The sequence below is a fragment of the Hemicordylus capensis genome, chromosome 3 (assembly GCF_027244095.1).
Source record: "Hemicordylus capensis ecotype Gifberg chromosome 3, rHemCap1.1.pri, whole genome shotgun sequence".
Taxonomy (NCBI): domain Eukaryota; kingdom Metazoa; phylum Chordata; class Lepidosauria; order Squamata; family Cordylidae; genus Hemicordylus; species Hemicordylus capensis.
In genome coordinates, this window is record NC_069659.1 from 6,753,241 (window position 1) to 6,772,306 (window position 19,066).

Sequence of the window (19,066 nt, forward strand, 5' to 3'; positions counted from 1 at the left end):
TATAGGGAGAATTTTGACTTGTTTTCTAAAGGTTTGATTATTTTTATTTATTTGATTTTATACATTATTATACTGTTCCATACAAAAAAATCCTGGGCAGTTCACAATCTAAAAACCATTAAAACAGACACAAAACAATATAAAAATACAAATAAAAACTCTACAACCTGAAGCTTTAATACTATAAACTAAAAGCCTGGCTAAACAGGTATGTTTTCAGGTCCTTCTTAAAAACGTGCAGAGAAGGGGAAACTCTAATTTCATTAGGAAGCGTGTTCCAGAGTCCTGTGGCAACTCTAGAAAAGGCTCGGTTTTGAGCCAAGCTGGTGGCAACTGCAACTGGACCTCCTCAGGTGATCTTAATAGGCAGTGGGGTTGATGAAGAAGGCATTATCTTAAATACCTCGGACCCAAGCCGTTCAGGGCTTTATAGACAACCAGCATTCTGTATTTTGCCTGGAAACAAACTGGCAGCCGGTGTAGTTCATTTAAAATGGGTGTAATATGATCTCTTCAGAGATCAACCTGGCTGCTGCATTCTGTACTAACTGCAGTTTCTGAACTATGTACAAAGGCAGCCCAATGTAGAGTGCATTGCACTAGTCCAGTCTGGATGTTACCAGCATATGCACCACTATTTTAAGGTTGTTTATCTCCAGAAACCTGGAGAATCAGCTGAAGCTGATAGAAAGTGCTCCTGGCCACTGCCTCAACCTGAGAAATCAGGGAAAGGTTTGGGTCCAGAAGTACTCCCAGACTTCACACCTGTTCTTTCTGGGGGTGTGCAACCCCACCCAGAACAGGCAAATCTAAACCATTTCCTAAGTTTCGACCTCCCACAATGTGTACCTCCGTCTTGCTTGCATTCAGCCTCAGTTTGTTCTCCCTCATCCAGTCCACTACCACTTCCAGGCAGGCATTTAGGGAAGTTAAGCCATTGCCTGATTAAGTAGACATGGAGAAGTAGATTTGGGTGTCATCAGCATATTGATAACACTCTGTACCAAATCCCCTGATTGATTTCTTCCAGCAGTTTCAGGTAGATGTTAAAAAGCATTAGAGACAGTATGGAGCCAGTGGAACTCCATACTAGAGCTCTTGTTTTGAAGGGCAGCAGTCTCCAAGCTACACCATCTGGAACCTTCCCAAGAGGTAGGACCAGAACCACTGCAAAGCGTGCCTCCCACTCCCAAATCCTTCAATCACCCCAGAAGGATACTATGGTCAATGGTATCGAAAACCACCAAGAGATCCAGAAGGATCAACAGTCTCACTCCCTGTTGATTCATAATTAGAGATCATCCAACCAAGGCTGTCTCAACCCCATAGCCTACCCAAAAGCCAGTTTGAAATGGGCCCAGATAATCCACTTCCTCCAAGACAGCCTGTAGCTGAGTCGCCCCCACCCTTGCCCAACCATGAGAGGTTAGAGACAGGTCTATAATTGTCTAATTCTGGAGGATCCCATGAAGGTTTCTTCATAAGTGGTCTAATAATTGCCTGAGACAAGCAGGCATCCTGCCCTCCCTCAGAGAAGCATTAATTATCTTAACAAGACGCTCTCCAATAACCTCGCTGCTAGATTGTATAAGCCATGTTGGGCAAGGGTCAAGAGGACAGGTGATAAGGGGCAGTGTCCCAAGTATCTTGTCCACATCCTTGGGGTCACAAACTGAAATTGGTCCAACTTAACCACGCAAGAGGAGCTGCTGGGACATCTCCACAGTAGACTATGCAGGAACTGTAGAGTCTAGTTCAGCTTGAATATGAGAGATTTTATCTGCAAAAACTCATTTAAAATGTCACAAGGGGTAACTGATGAATGTAAGTACTCAATCAGGGGAGGTAGGGCATGCATTAAAGCTTTCACTACCTTAGACAACTCCGCTGGATGTGAGCTTGCAGAAGCAATGTGGGCAGAAAAGAAATGCTTCTTTGTTGCATTCATTGCCAGAGCATAGATCTTCAAATGCACTCTGTGTTGTAATCTGTCGGATTTGAGCCAAGTATTTATCCACTTGTTCTCAAGCCATCTGCCTTGCTGCTTCAGCCCCCGTAGTTCTTCCATATACCAAGGGGCTAATTTAGGAGTGGGTCCGAGAGGGCGCTTAGGAGCAATCGTGTCTACTGCCCTAGTAAGTTCATTATTCCAAAACTGAACCAGGGCATCAACAGAATTGTTGGCAGAACCAGCCTTAAAGCCTTCATCCTGTTAGATCCAATAGCCTTTTGGGGCAGACCATCCTAATAGGTCCTTCACCCCTGTGGAGGAGGCTGTGAATCCAACCTTAAACAGATGGTGGTCCATCCATGACAATTCGAAAATCACAGGAGTCTCCACCCACAGAACACTTTCCTAATCAGAGTAAAAAACCAAATTGGGGGTGTGACTAGCAGTGTGCGTTGGTTGTGAGACCACTTGGGATAGGCCCATAGTTGTCATGGCCTCCATGAACTCCTGAGCTGATCCTGACAAATTGGTTCCAAAGTGAACATTAAAGTCCCCCAGATCTACCAGTCTAGGAGACTCCACTGTCAGCTCTGCAACCAAGTCAGTCAGCTCAGTTAGGGACTCTGTTGGGCAGCGAGGTGAACAGTACACCAACAGAAGTCCTATCCTATCCTTGGTCTCCAGATGTAGGCACACACATCCGGTATAGGGCAATTCCCTTACAGGAACCCTGGTAAGGGAGATATTATTCTTATAGACCACAGCCACCACTCCTCCCTGCCCACTTCCTCTCACCTGCTCTACAGCAGAGTATCCTGCCAGGAAAAGCTAGGCCCAAACTGGTCTACTGGTCTCCCCTGTCCAGGTCTCTGTAATATATACCAGGTCAGCTCCATTTTCCACATTCGAATCATGGATGGTTTCTGTTTTATTTTGAACTGACCTGGCATTACAAAGAAGCAAGATGAGGTTCTGTGAGAGATTGGTACTACTTCGCAAGGTCAAAGAGCTGGAAGGGGTAACAGCTATTATTTATTTATTTGATTGATTGATTGATTGATTTTTATACCGCCCTTCCAAAATGGCAATTAAAATAAACTATTAAAGCAGTAAAGAGCTAAAACAAAAGTTAAAAACAATAACAATTAACAATCTAAAAACAATTTAAAACAAACAATCACAATAATTAAAAACCCTGAAACCAGGTTAAAATATTAAAACTGATTTTAAAACCCTGGAAAGCCAGGCCAAACAAATACGTTTTAAGGCCTGATGGATGATCTCCAATGGGGAATTGACAGAGGAAGTGTGACTTGGATGGTCCTTTTTTATCTCTAGGTGGCATTTGATACTGTTTGCCATATTATCCTTCTGGAACATCTGAGGGGGTTGGGGGTGGGATGCACTGCTTTGCAGTGGTTCCGCTCCTACTTCGCAGGCAGATTCCAGATGGTTGGAGACTGTTGTTCTTCCAAATCTGAACTTTCGTATGGTGTCCCTCAGGACTCCATATTGTCTCTTATATTCATCTGCATGAAACCGCTGAGAGACATCATCAGGAGATTTGGTGCAAGGTGTTATCAGTATGCTGATGATACCCAAATCTTTTTCCATGTCAACATCATCAGGAGAAGGCATAACCTCCCTAAATGCCTGCTGGAGGCAGTAATGGGCTAGATGAGGGATAACAAACTGAGATTGAATCCAGATAAGATGGACGCACTCGTGAAGGGTCGGAACTTGGGGGACTATTTTGCTCTGCCGTTTCTGGATAGGGTTCCCCAGAAGAAACAGTTACGTAGTCTGGGAGTGCTTCTGGATCCAAACCTCTCCCTGGTGTCCCAGGTTGAGGCAGTGTCCAGAGGTGCTTTCTATCAGCTTCAGCTGATAAGCCAACTGTGTTGCTTTCATTGAGATAAATGACTTCGGAACAGTGGTACCTATGCTGGTAACCTCTAGACTTGACTACTGCAATGCACTCTATGTGGGGCTACCTTTGTAAGTAGTCCAGAAACCACAGAATGCGGCAGCCAGGTTGGTTTCTGGATCATATCAAAGGGACCATATTACTCCTGTGTTGAAAGAGATACACTGGCTGCAGATAAGCTTCTGGGCAAAAAGTCGTCTGGCGGCTCAAAGGTGTGCTTTTTCTGTAGTTGCCACAGGACTGTGGAATGTACTTCCTGCTAAGTTTAGAGCTGCTCCATCCCTGTTGACTTTTAGGGAACAACTAAAGACACATCTTTTTAGCTAAGCTTTTTAGTTAGTTGGTGTTTTACGGATATTTTAATCTGGTTCTTATGTTTTAACTGTTAAATTCTTGGTTTGTTTTATTCTGTAAATTGCCTAGAGACTTCAGTAGTGGGTGGTGTACAAATTTATTAAATGAAAAAATAAAATGCAAGGTACTGGTTGTAACCTATAAAGCCCTAAACAGTTTAGGCCTAGGGTATTTAATAGAATGTAATCTTCTCCATGAACCCCACCACCCATTGAGATCATCTGGAGAGGTTCATCTGCAGTTGCCACCAGTTCGTCTGGTGGCTACACAGGGATGGGACTTCTCTGTTGCTGCACTGAGACTCTGGAATACGCTCCCTGTTGAAATAAGAGACTCCCATCTCTGGAAAAAAAAAATTTAAGTCCCTAAAGACTCATTTTTTCACCCACACGTTTTAATTTGACTCAGATTTAAATTGTTAAGGTTCTCATTTTTAATTTGTTTTATGTAAAGTTTGGGGCAGTTTTCAAACTTGAGAAATAACAAATAGTTATACTTTGAGTGGAAACATATTACTGGAAATGTATTATACAATTCTGGCTAAAATTAGTTTACACGCAAGTAGGGCTAGTCCACTTGATATTGGCAGATAGATTTTTAACTCAAAATGGAAATTGGAGGTTAGATGTAAATTGTACCAATACGGTTTTTCATGAGATGAATTAATTAGATTGGGTTTGAGCGAGCCAGCAGAACTATCAGGCAGCATATTCTCGATATGGATTTACAAGTAGAAGTAGCTAGATTACCAAGTGGCGCATATATCGGGAATCATAGTGTTTGAGTCCAAGCCTGCGGAGTATCTGAGCAACATTTTAGTTCAAAAAATCAGACGTACTTTAACACTTGCTTGCGTTGTCCTCCTTACCGCTGTTTTGGATGGGAGGTTTAAGGGTATACCGCATGCATCTAGATTATGTCCTTGTGGTTCTGGTACTGTCAAAACTACCGCACGTGTAATCTTGTATTGTGATTATTACAGGGATATTAGGCTCAAATTAATTGCCCCAATTCTGGATACATTTCCGGGCCACACAGACGATTTTTATTTAAATTTTTTGCTTTCTAATTTTAATTTGAAGATACTGCATACTGTGGCCAGGTACTGTTACATTGTATGTAAAATGCGTACCAAATTGCTGGGATTTTAGGTTTTAAATGAAGCTGTATTTTATTATGTGCTGGTCTAAGACCAAAATAAAGTTCTTCTTCTATGTTTACCATTACATTCTTGTATTACCTCACTGCTTCACTTGGCAGTGGACAAATAATTTAAAACAATATAAATTCAAATAGTTATTTAAGGCTTAAAATCAGAGCAGTTACACATAGTTACACATTTATTCAAGGCATAAAATCAGAGCAGTTACACATAGCCAAACCCCTTTGTAAAAAGGTGTCTGAAGGCTGCCTTAAGTACTACCAAAGAAGTCAGACCTTGTATCTTGGTGGGGACTGGGGAGTATATTTTAAAAGCACTTGAAAAAGCAATTTTAAAAAAGCATTTGAAAACCTAACTCTTCACCTAAGCTTTTTCAGCTTTTAATTTTTTTAATCTGTTTTCATTTTTAGATTGTTTAAATTGTGTTAAGATTTTCGTGTATGTTTTTACTTGTTTTATGTTGTGTTTAACCACCCAGAGACAAAAGTTTGGGGCAGTGTACAAATTTGACAAATGAATAGAATAGAATAGAATAGAATAGAATAGAATAGAATGATTATACACACACACACACACACACACACACACACACACACACACATCTGAGTCCAGAAGCAGCCACCAAAAAGGCATAACTCTGATCTGTTGCCAAATGAGCCAATGGCAACTGTAAAATGATTTCTCTACCAGAACTTGAGGAGCAGTGGGGACTATATAGAAGGTGCTCTCTTAACTACCCTGGTCCTAAATCTTTTAGGGTTTTATAAGTAACTAGTATTTTTCAGCCCGTTATAATAACGGGCGCTAGGTTTTTTTTTTCACTTTATGCCTTCATCCTCGGCCCCCCCCCTCACCTGTTTAAGGGCCAAATCGTCCAAAGCAATTCCCGCTGCCCGCCCGCCCTCCCAGCTGCCCGATTCCTCCTCTCCCGCCCCCCCCACATGATTAAGGGCCAGTTCGGCCCATGCAATTGCCGCCGCCGCCTGCCCGCCCGCCCTCCCAGCTGCCGAGTCCTCCTCAGCCCCAGCCCGCGTCAGTCGGGCGATCTAAAACCATATTCAGAGAAGGAGAGAGGAGCTCGCAAGCAGAGCTCCTCTCTCTGCAAAGCCTCTTCCCGAACTGGTGCTATGGGCGCAATGGACGCCTATTTGGCCGCCAATCGGCCAAAGCTGGTTTAAAAAAACCCAACCAAAAACCTGCTTGTTGGCTCAGTCTGAGAAACCAAAGAGAGGCTTGGATCCAGAAATACTCTGCACCCCCGCCACTGTGTACTTGGCCCTTTTAGAGTTGTGTAACCCCATCCAGGACAGGAAGATCTTCTATCTCTTGTTTCAGCCTCTTACAATCAGCACATCCATCTTTTTTTGGATTCAGTTTCAATTTATTTATTCCTCATGGAGATTAATCATTTCCTGATGAAGTTGTCATAGATAAATGGATTTGCATGTCGTCAGCATACTGATAATATCTTGCCCCAAATCTCCTCCAGAGTTCTCATATCAATATTAAAAAGCCTTGACAGGACAGGATGGAACCTTGAGGTACTCAATACAGTAGCTCCTGTTTTGAGCAACATGCTCCAAACAACACCATCTGAGATCTGCCTAAGAGACTGTAGCGGAATCATCACAGAATGTTGGCCCCCACTCCCAATCCCCTCAGGCAACCTAGAAGGATATTATGGTTGATGGTATCAAAAGCTATGGTGAGATTCATAAGAACATCCATCAGACCAACCAAGGCAGTCTCAACCCATAACCCGCCATCTCAACCCTCAAACCTGCCTGGAAGCCAGTTTTAAATGGACCCAGATAATGTTTCTCCAAAATTGCCGAGCTGAGAAGCCCCTCTTAATTACCTCACTCAACCAAAGAAGGTTGGAGACTGGCTTATAACTGCTCAACTCTGAGAGATCTAATGCATGCCTCTTGTGATTTAATAATTGCCTCCTTAAAACATGGAGGCATCTTGCCATCCCTCAGTGAGGGGTTTATGGTGTCAATGAGGCTATCACTGATAATCTCCCAGTTGGAAGATATAAGCCATGTTGAGCAAGTGGTAGACAGCACAGTTCCAAGCTATGTCCGCATCCTCTGGAATCACAAATTGAAACTGATCCAAGCTAAGCACACACGAGGTATGACTCTTCAACTCAGTGGCAGTTGTAGAATCCAGATTGGCCTGGATCCAAAAGATTTTATTTGTCGTTCTTGAAGCTGGGGCCTTATTCTATAGTATGGTTAATAGAATTTATCAAATTGACTCTGGCTTTTGGGACACGGTTTAGATATAACTAGCCGACCTACACAGAGCATCTGTGCGTTCTTTGGGGCCGGCTGTTCCCCCCTTGCTCCTGCTCCACTCTCTCTCGCCCTCCTTCCCCCCTCCTGCCCCACTCCCTCTTGTCCTCCCTTTTCCTCCCCTTCCATTCCTCTCCTCCCTCCCCCCACCTGCACTTAGCATTTTAACTCACAGGGTGGCAGGCAGCCATTTTCGGCCGGACCTCAATGCCGCTGCAGGCTCTCCTTACCGGGCAGTCGAAAAGGGCCTTGCCACCGCTGTTCCTCCTCCCGGGCGGCCAACAGGGAAGTCCCGTTGCCCATATTCCTCCCGTCCCTGCCTCTAACACCACCCATTTCCTACTCAACCCCTTTCCCACCACCGCCTCCAGCGGCCAGGCTTTGCTGCCGCTGCCTCCTCCCCCTTACCCTGGACATCCTGGCCACCGCGACGACCAATCCTCCTGGGTGCGCCTCAGCCTTTCAGGTGCCTCCGCCGCCCAGCCAATCAGCTGGGCGCCGGGATGCACATTCTGAAGGTGCACCCAGGAGGATTAAATATATAGATCCTGGTGATCATGGGTGATTGTATCTTCAGGTCTCTCTGTCACTGTTATTGACAGCTTGGTGAAGCTGCACACAGCCTTCAGGGATGTAGTTTTGGGGTCACAGAGTGCTTCAAAGGGAAGGGGAGATTGATTAAAACTTCCTCCTCCCACCCCCATGCCAAGTGTCCATGCTTCTTTACTCGGAACACAGCAAATGTAGGTGGGCTTCCTTTGCTGCTTTATAGGTCATAATGTCATCTGGTATAAAGTGTGTGTGTTTTTGGCGTTTGACCATTCTAAGGAAGTTCCTGATTTAGTAAGCAGGACTTCATAACAGTCTCCACCAGATGTGTTAGGTGGATATAAGCATGGTTGAGCATGATTGTTTGCACAGAACTATTTTTCTTAGGTTAAAGAAATTTTTAAGAGGCACAGTAAACTTCTTAAAATCTACTTTCCCCACTGCAGTGCTAGAAGCAGTACCTTCTGGCATGCAGAAATCCAGAAAGTGTTGACAGCTAAGGAAAACAGAGGGAATGTTTAAGTTAGGTCTGCTGTAAATGATTATTCAGTATAGAAGGTCCTAAATATACAGTAGCTGACTTGTTTGGTTTCAGGCAGATAAAGGCCTTCTATCAGCCAGCTCCCAAGGAAAGAAAAAGGGGGAGAGTGGAAATGTAAGGGTGGCCAAGTCTGCTCAGGAGAGCGATCAGAGTGCCAGCTGCCAAGTAATAAGACAGCCTACTAATATAAACAGATTTTCTGCCAGCAGAGAAATGTTCCTGTAGGACCCAAGGTAATGGGTGTGCTTGGCTGGCCATGTTGGTGCTTACAGTGTTGTGTCTGTCATTTTATATTGATTTTCAGTGCAATCCCGTTTCTTATCTTCAGGGTAATTCCTCGTTTCGATAATGTTGTTTATTTTCTATGTAAAAGGGAAAAGGCAAGGAACCCTTTTATTTGAGTTTTTTTATGAGTAACGATGGAGAGGAGCACAGACTATAATTGGGACCTGTCAGGATCCATTTGTTGAATTAAGGCTGCAAACTCTTGGGTGTAAGCCCCATTAAATTGCTTTAGAGTAAACAGACGTAAGATTATGTTGTATTATAAGTGAGGCCTGGGCTTTGACCAATGGTTGCTGCCCAGCCTAGAAAAATGTGTTTGCAGGAAAAATCTACGTTGTGCTTATTTCAGTTAAAACAATGTGTTAACTTTATTAAACTAATTCAAGGTGAGGCTAGTACATCCCATGATGTCTTGTTAATGTATCAGAGCTTGCATTTTCCAGCTTTTGATTGTTTTAAGATTGCTTGCTATATTTAAAGTTGTGTGTTCTGCACTATATACGAAATTTATTAGAAATCTGAATTCTGTACTTGGGACAGGGTGCATAATAACCTGAGTTATGCAAAGTTGTACATTTGTCCTGCTGTCCTTGGAAGGAACAAGTCATTTCACAAACATCAACATTCTCTTCTCTGACCACTGGGGCCTCTCCCTTTGCAGTCCCAGGCAGAGAGCAAAAACAAGTCACTTATCAAGCCCCTGGTGAGCCCTTCGTAACTGGTGTACTGCATTCAGCTTGACAAATGAAGTTGTGCAGGCCTGAACTATGGCGTTCAAATATATGATCCTCTGGAGCACTTTGCTCCAGAGTGCATGGAGTTTACTCAAAACCACAATACTAGAAGCCCAGTTAGATTGTATACCCAAAAGGAGGAAAGGTACCACTAAGTCCAGGAGGATGCCAGCATGGCTCATGGGTACCGTCAAGGAAGCCATAAAAGGGAAGAAGACTTCCTTCCGAAATTGGAAGGCCTGTCCAAATGAAGAGAACAGAAAGGAACATAAACTCTGGCAAAAGAAATGCAAGGTGACAATAAGGGAGGCAAAAAGAGAGTTGGAAGAACATTTAGCCAAAAGTATCAAGGGGAATAACAAAAACTTCTTTAAATACATCAGAAGCAGGAAACCCGCCAGGGAGGCGGTTGGACCATTAGACAATGAAGGAGTGAAAGGGATTATTAAGGAGGATATGGAGCAGGGCTGCACAACTCAAATGCCCCACTGGGCCGGAACCATCAACAACTTGGTGTGCAGGGGCCAAAGTCAATTTTAGCACATTACATTAAAATTAAAAATATCATTAAGTACTTGTGGATCTATTCCCCCTGTCAATGGACCCATAGTTTTAACCAAAAAATAGTGGCCAGAAAATAGGTCCTGTACCTGCTCAGTCAGTGAGGTCCCTGGAGTGCAAGCCAGCCCAAAATAAATGCCAACGCCTCTCCTCTCCCTAAACAGTCATTGCTGTCAGGCTACAATCCTAGGCATGCTTTCATAGGAGTAAGCCTTGCTGGGAACACCATGGAACATATTTATTTAAAAAAACATGCACAGGATGGTGCTATAAGGCAGTTTCCAGCTCCTGTGTTGCTACAGGATACCTGGGGGCCAGTAAAACAGCCCCCGCGGGCTGAATCTGGCCCCTGGGCCTTATGTTGTGCAGGCCTGATATGGAGGTTGCAGAGAAGCTGAATGAGTTCTTTGCGTCTGTCTTCACAGCAGAGGATACTGAGTAATATACCTGTTCCTGAACCAGGCTCTTTAGGGATGGAGGCTAGAGAGCTGAGTCAGATAGAAGTGACAAGGGATGATGTTCTAAACTGTCTGGAAAAACTGAAAGCTAACAAATCACCAGGGCCGGATGGCATCCATCCAAGAGTCCTCAAAGAACTCAAATGTGAAATTGTTGACCTCCTTGCTAAAATATATAACTTATCCCTGCAATCAGGTTCTGTACCAGAGGTCTGGAGAGTAGCAAATGTAACACTGATTTTCAAGAAGGGATCCAGGGGTGATCTGGGAAATTACAGGCTGGTTACCCTAACGTCCGTTCCGGGCAAATTGATGGAAAGCATCCTCAAGGATAAAATTGTAAAGCTCATAGGAGAACAGGCCCTGCTGGGAGTGAACCAGCATGGCTTCCGCAAAGGTAAATCTTGCCTCACCAACCTTTTGGAGTTCTTTAAGAGTGTCAACAAGTGTGTGGATCAAGGTGATCCAGTTGACATAGTCTACCTGGACTTCCAAAAAGCTTTTGACAAAGTTCCTCATCAAAGACTCCTGAGGAAACTTAGCAGTCATGGGATAAGGGGACAAGTACATGTGTGGATTGCTAACTGGTTGAAAGACAGGAAACAGAGGGTAGGTATAAATGGAGAGTTTTCACAACGGAGGGAAGTAAGAAGTGGGGTCCCCCAGGGATCTGTTCTGGGACTGGTGCTTTTTAATTTATTCATAAATGATCTAGAAGCAGGGGTAAGCAGCGATGTGGCCAGATTTGCAGATGATACCAAACTCTTCCGGGTAGTGAAACCCAAAACGGATTGTGAGGAGCTCCAAAAGGATCTCTCCAGACTGGGGGAGTGGGTGACAAAATAGCAAATGCGGTTCAGTGTTGGCAAGTGCAAGGTGATGCACATTATGACGAAAAACCCCAACTTCAAGTATATGCTGATGGGATCTGAGCTGCCGGTGACTGAACAGGAGAGGGACCCTGGGGTTGTGGTGGACAGCTCGTTGAAAGTGTCTACTCAGTGTGCAGCAGCTGTGAAAAAGGCCAATTCCATGCTAGGGATCATTAGGAAGGGGATTGAAAATAAAACAGCTAATATTATAATGCCCTTATACAAAACTATGGTGCGACCACACTTGGAGTACTGCGTACAATTCTGGTCACCACCTCTTAAAAAGGACATTGTAGAACTGGAAAACGTACAGAAGAGGGCAACCAAGATGATCAGGGGCCTAGAGCACCTTTTTTATGAGGCAAGACTACAATCTCTGGGGCTTTTTAGTTTAGAAAAAAGGTGAATGTGGGGAGACATGATAGAAGTCTATAAAATCATGCATGGTGTGGAGAAAGTGGAGAGAGAGAAATTCTTTTCCCTTTCACACAACACTAGAACCTGGGGTCACATCATGAAATTGATTGCCAGGAGGTCTAGGACTAATAAACGGAAGTACTGTTTCACACAACGTGTGATCCACATTTGGAATTATCTGCCACAGGATGTGGTGACAGCCAACAACCTTGATGGCTTTAAGAGGGGTTTGGATAACTTCATGGAGGAGAGGTCTATCAATGGCTACCAGTCGGAGGGCTGTGGGCCACCTCCAGCCTCAAAGGCAGGATATCTCTGAGTACCAGTCGCAGGGGAGTAATGGCAGGAGAGAGGGTACACTCTTAACTCCTGCCTGTGGCTTCCAGCGGCATCTGGTGGGCCACTGTGCGAAACAGGATGCTAGACTAGATGGATCTGATCCAGCAGGGCTGTTCTTATGTTTATGCCAGGTTGATCAGTTTTTTCCACAGCCTGAGGTCATCCTCCAATAGTATGGGTCGTGGTCTGAGCATGCTCCAAAGACAGGACCAATTTAGAACTGAAGGTGTGGCTAGCTTCCTGCCAGGGAGGTGGCAAAACCCCAGTTCTGGTCCTGTCTTTGCTCTGTGAACTGGTCTGTGCTTTTGCATTCTCTTATCTCGCTATTTGATTTTTGCTGGCTAGCTTTTTCTCCATATTTCCTTTCCCTCTTCCAGTATTGTGCCACAGTGGGAAGGAAGTTGACAAATTTGCTAAAATACCAAAATTACCTTTCTTGTGTTTAATTCGGTCTGATTAGTTTTTCTACTTTTATTTTTGTTTTTATTGCTCTCTTGAACTGCATAATGCAGCGTTCCCACGCTGGAGTCCCCCTTAAGGGCTATTTATCAGAAGCAGGGGTGTAGCTATAATTGAATGAAAGAGTTCAAAGAACCCAGGCCCCCAGCTCCACTCCTCCCTCTTTTCTTCATTATTGCCCTCACTCTGTGGGGCTGCCAGAGAGAGGTGTGGGCATGGGCCCCCCTCTCCCCTAGCTATGCCCCTGATCAAAAGACCACATTCTGACACTAGGGGTAGACCTCTCCATCTAGACCCCTCTCTTCTGAGAAACGGCCCTGCTTTCCTTTACTGGAACAGGGCTGCGTCGTACGCATTCCTACACTTGGCAACAGCAAATCTGTGGAAGCTTCAAAAAGGCTCACAAGAAGGCAAAGAAAAGTAAACATTTGGACGGCATGAAAGATGCTAGCGGGCAGCCCTTAAAGAAACACTCAGCGCCGGCTACTGTTGTGTGCCTGAGCGAGTGGTTCCTACTACAAGCGGTCTGTGACGACTACCCTCTACGCCACTTGCCAGCTTCAGAGCTTGATTACACAAAACCCGCTGATCCTGGCGACATGCCAGTGCTTCCGCTGATCCCTCCTCTTGCCCCGCCTGAGGTGATCAAGACCCCGGCTCTTCCAATAGAGCCCATTCCTTTGGGGCCAGCTCTCCCTCTCAATGTTCCTTCTCCTGGAACATTGAGAGGTGTCTCCAATACCTCTTCTGTGCCAGCCCTCACCACCATCTTCTTCCCCAGTGATGCCGGCTGACTGTCCTTCAGAGCGCCCTTCTACACCATGCCCGGACCAACCTGGGCAGCCTACTGAACCTGCAGGGCCTAGCATTCCCTCCAAGAACCCAAGGGATGTGAGTATTTTGCCCATACATGGCAAGGACCTGTTCCTGCCAGATATTGCGGGTTGGCTGGGAGAGTTTATAGCAAAGCAATGTGCTGCTCTGATTTAAGGCTCACCTTACACCTTCCAATCCTTCCCCCCGCCATCCCTCCCTCCAACTCTCTCTCCTGCACCTAGGGCTAATTGCCACCCTTCCAGGTCTTTGTCCCGGGCATCTAGCTTGCTAAGGCAGACCATACCAGCCAATGAAAGGGTCCTTTCCCAACTTCATCTCAGAGGCCCATGAAGAAAAAATAGGGCTAGATCCCCTTCATTCTCTTCTGATAGGGCTCCCTTGCCCAAGTGCCCCATCCGTCCCCCAGTGGCACCTCCACTTAAACCTCTACTCCCTTCCAGGCCACCCCCACCTATCCCAACAGAGGCTCCCCCTGAATCCCAAGCCCCTGCCCCGAAATCTGACTGTTATTTCTGACCATGAGAGAATCTTAAGTGAGGCTAATAATGACTCTCCATCAGACAAAGAAGGTGAACTCCCAGAGGAGAATGCTCCCTCCCCCATCCCTGCCTCCACCTGCCTTTTTACTACTTCTGATTTTGAAGTTATGCTTTCTAAGGCTAAGCACACTATTAATGACATTGCTCCATTGGAGGTGGCTCAGTCTTCTTCTCTCGATCATAATGTTTTTTCTTCCATCATCACAAGCCCTCCTGCTATCCCCTTCCCTCCCCTCTTCAAGGAGGTCGTGATTAAAGCTGCTACCACTAACTCCATCTTTGCCAGGGCCTCAATGCTCTGGGTAAGAGAGTAAGATAGTAATAAACTAGTAATGATAGATAGTAATGGGATAGTAAGAAACTTACTATCATGGTACCCCTCGAACTCACTAAACTCTGAACAAGTCTGAACAAGGTAGCCAGGGCTTACAGCCCTAATGGCAAATTCCAGTCTGGACTGCAACCAATATGCAGCCTGAGCTATGGCCTTGGGGATTGTGGTCCATCAGTCCTTATGGCTTAAGCACGGGAACATAAATTCCAAGTTCAGACTTTCACAGGTACCTATCTCTTTGGTGAAGCCTTGGAGCCAAATACTAGTCAAGACCAGAGATAAAAAGAAAGCACTTCTGTCTACACGCAGGGACTTTCAAAGGCCATCAAGGTTTATTAACCAGCCCTTTCGTTCCTTCAGGAACTTCTTCAGAACGTCTGCTCCCTTACTTAGGGACAACCATGGCAATGCCTACCACCCCTCCTGGCACAACCAGTGGCACCAATGGGGAGGAGGAGCACATAGAGGCTGACCCACTTGTTCTTTCCCTCCCAACTTCTCCCAGCCCCCCCCCGTAAACAATGACTACCAGTGGGGGCCCGGCTTCTCCATAGCATTATTTTTAGCATTATTTTTACTCTCATTAAGAAAATGACAATTTAATTACCCATGTTTTTCTTAGCGGATAGAGATTGGCCTTTTTAGTAGTGAGTTAGGGAAATTAGAATCACATCCACCTTGGATCTCTACTCAGGTAGGAAAGGGATGACTTCTGCCACCTTCTGGGTATCCTTTCTAATTGTATTTCCCTGCCTCTAAAAATTGAAGTCGTTAGAAGAAACTAAACTAACACCCCTTCTCCCATTTAAGAAAATGACTAGAAACCCTTGTCTAAGTGGTTCTTCAGCATCTTCATGTAACACAAACCTGGGGTGGAGGACTTGGAGGAAAATGCTACACTCCTGGAGGACCTTTCTGTTATCTGACCTTGGCTGCTGTCCCAGGCAGGGAAGGTACAGTCCACCAGTTCAGCCCATTAATCAGTGAAGAAGATCTCACAAGTCATTGCTTAAAGAGAAGCTTTATTGTCTGTGGTCTTCTATGAACAAATCAGTGTTCAGGATGTCTTTTCATTCAAAATCACACCACTATAACATCTGGAAAGTCAGTAGAGGCTCAGTTTGCCTAATGTGATTCCTTTAATGGCCAATGGAGTTCGTAACCAAGTTATTGCGAGTGGAGTAGATTTTAATTAAATATCAAATTGGCCATGAGCCCAGATGTAGTGCTTGGTTGAGAAGAGGTGTGTGTGTGAGAGATGCAAATTGAGTGAATACCTAATTCATTTTGCTTTATTGCGATTGGCTGTGAGATACTTATGCAGCATAGATGTTCAATCTCTATGCAGGTACAGTAGTGCCATTGCCAAGTAATCTGTACTGGCTCTTTTAAAAGCTTGCCCTGAGGTTCCTTTTCACAAACCATGGCAGAGATAAAATCTTCGAACAGGCTTGGCTGTGTAGACAAAATGCTGTCTGTTCATGTGCGTGCATGTTGTATGTACTTAATACAAGTGCATTCTTGAAGTTGCCTGGGAAAAGTTCCTTAAGGGTATAAGAAAGCAGAACACCTACTCTTAAAAATCCTGTTCTTGCAATTAACCACCAGTTCGCTTCTGCAGCTAAAATGATGTAACATTAGTTGCAAACTTGAATGATATTGTGCCCCCTTTGTTGAGAACTGAGGATCTGTTATTTGGCTAAGTTAAGACTGTTAACAGTGCATGCAGTTAGAGTTGCTTCCCCAAGGAAGAGTCTGTCCCAACAGTCAATTTGCTATTTATAAGGAATTGGGCTTAAATGGTGTATTTGAAGTCTTGCCACACCACTCTTTTGATAAATCTATAGAGTCCTCCTCTCTTCTGCCTAATGTGCTTCTCATAGTTTGCTGATAGAGAAGGTCTCCTTCTCTGATAAGTTTCTGGGTAAATGGCACAGCAGGGAAATGCTTGACTAACAAGCAAAAGGTTGCCGGTTCGAATCCCCACTGGTATGTTTCCCAGACTTTGGGAAACACCTATATCAGGCAGCAGCGATATAGGAAGATGCTGAAAGGCATAATCTCACACTGCACGGGAGGAGGCAATGGAAAACCCCTCCTGTATTCTACCAAAGATAACCGCAGGGCTCTGTGGGCGCCAGGAGTCGAAATCGACTCGATGGCACACTTTACCTTACCTTAATGTCAGGTAAGACCTCTGAAGTCAGAGAGCTGATTGAAAAATAGCACCTCAGAGAAACAGTGGGACCTTAAGAATATCCCTTGCTTTTCACTAGAAGAAACAGAATTTGGTTGCTTTTTTAAAATAGAGGCTGTGCAAATTTGCTTTGCATAGTTATACAGAGTGCACAATTTGACTCTTCATAGCACTCATATAATTACCTTTTGCCTGTAAACTGTGCAGAGTACGTACAAGCATTGGATATAAGTAATGTTCCCATTACTTATTTTTTGGAAACAAATATCTCCTTTGCTATAGGACTGTATTTAATAATGTGGACAGCCTGATTCTTTGTATCTTTACTCTGTAGATGAGAATTTTACAAGAAAGGTGCAACTGAAAAGGTTGAATACAGGAGAACCCTGTTATTCACGGGGGTTCCTTTCCAAGAGGCGGCCTGCAAATAGTGAATCCGCAAATAACATGGCTTTAGGGCAATGGGAATCGGAGGTGGGGGGGAGGTACCTGATGCCGAAAATTGGCCCAGAATTGAGGTTTTTGCCCTGCCCCCCCCCGCCCCCTCAAAGTGCCCTACTGTGGTCACAGTGCTGAAAATTGTGCATTTTGCCTTGTGTTTGAGCCATAAAATGGCTCCTGATCTCTTCGGCATTCAAAATGGTGGCGGGAGATTATCTCCGAGGTCATTTCTAGCCACCCATGAATACGTGGCTTTAACTCTTTTTCCTCCCCCCCCCCCATGTATACCTAAGTCAGGTGCTAATTACACAGCCACAGGTATGCGAAACTGCAAATGCTGTACCCATGATTAACGAGGTCCTCTTGTATAACTGAAGATATTTTGTCAGCTGAGCCCTAGTGATTTAGTCAACTAGTTATATGAAGTGCACAGTTCATTCTGTATTGCCTTGGGGGAGGTATAGCCCCCCTGTCTAAGCAGAAGAGACCATATTTATAGCCATAGGCCATATCCACAGTGCAAAGTGCCAATTTGAACAGTGAATATAATAAAAGCCCTGCTGGATCAGGTCCCAGACCTATCTAGTGCAGCATCCTGTCTCTCATTGGCCCACCAGATTTCTCTGGGAAGCCCACAGGCAAGGGCTAAGAGCATGCCCCTTCTGCTGCTGCTGCTCCCCAGTGGCTCTCCGTAGGATATTAATATGATCAATTTGACACATCACTGCCATCCCTCAGTCTCACTGCTGAGGATATCAGGTCTCGATCCCTCATTCTTAACGCACCCATGCTTGCAGGCTCTTTGGTTATCCGTATTTTTTTTCTGTGAAGGTTAACCCCTAAAGTATTTGGTCTGAGTACCATTAGCCTGAAGAAGGGCTGAGCATGTGCACGTCTGTAGATTCTGAAGGATCTTACTGAGTTCAGTGGAGTTCATGCCCAAGTAAATGTGATCATACTGGCACAATTGTGCCAGTATAGTTAAGCTGTAGAGTGTTTTCAGTGTTCCATCATTATGAGCCCTGAACATTCTATTACTTATAAAATCAAAATCCATTGTCTGATCTGCCTGGCCATCAGCACACACTTACTAGGTGACAAGATATACCTCCCCTGCAAATTTCCATCAGAAAATGGCTTAGAGAAGTTTAAAGTTCTTCTCTTTTGAACAGGGGTTTAAAGGGTTGGCAACATTTTTTTGGACCGAGGAAGTGCCATTTCAATGATTTTGTAGTCCATTTATATAGTTCCAGCCTTTAGACTGCATGCAAGAAATGTGCCTTTTGTATATCCCCCTGGGACCCAATTGAGGCAAAAAATATATATACATTTTTAGTGCTTAGAGTCTGTTCAGTAGCAAGTTTGGCATGACAGTGCCCACAGCACTGCCCACAAAAAACATGGCGACTGCCCCAACCTGGCAAGCTGGCCTTCTCTGATGGCTGTCCCAGCCCTCTGCTCCCAGGGCTCATATGGACTCTGCACATGCAGAGCCCTTGGGATAGGACAGCCAGCAGGGAACGTTCCTGCCGGGCACCGATGGCCTCTGCACATGTGTGGACTACACACATGCGTGGAAGCTATTTGACCCCTGCGGGCAGGGCAGCCAGCAGGGAAATGCCAGTTTTCCAGAGCCGGGATGAGGAGGAGCATGCTGGAATGGGTGTGGAATCTGTCTGTCTGTGCGTGTGTGTGTGCACAGATCAGAAATTCATCAGCGGTATCTCTAGGAAGTGATTAGGGAAATTTAACTTGTTAAATGTCTGCCTGGATGCATCCCTCCCCAGCCCAATGTCCAACTGAAAGACT

The 19,066-nt window shown here is 44.8% G+C and overlaps 1 protein-coding gene across 3 annotated transcripts in view; it reads left to right on the forward strand.

The window, feature by feature from the left end:
* Positions 1-19,066, forward strand: part of FCHSD2 (FCH and double SH3 domains 2) — a 237,891-nt gene that overhangs the window by 76,405 nt on the left and 142,420 nt on the right. The window lies entirely within an intron of this gene.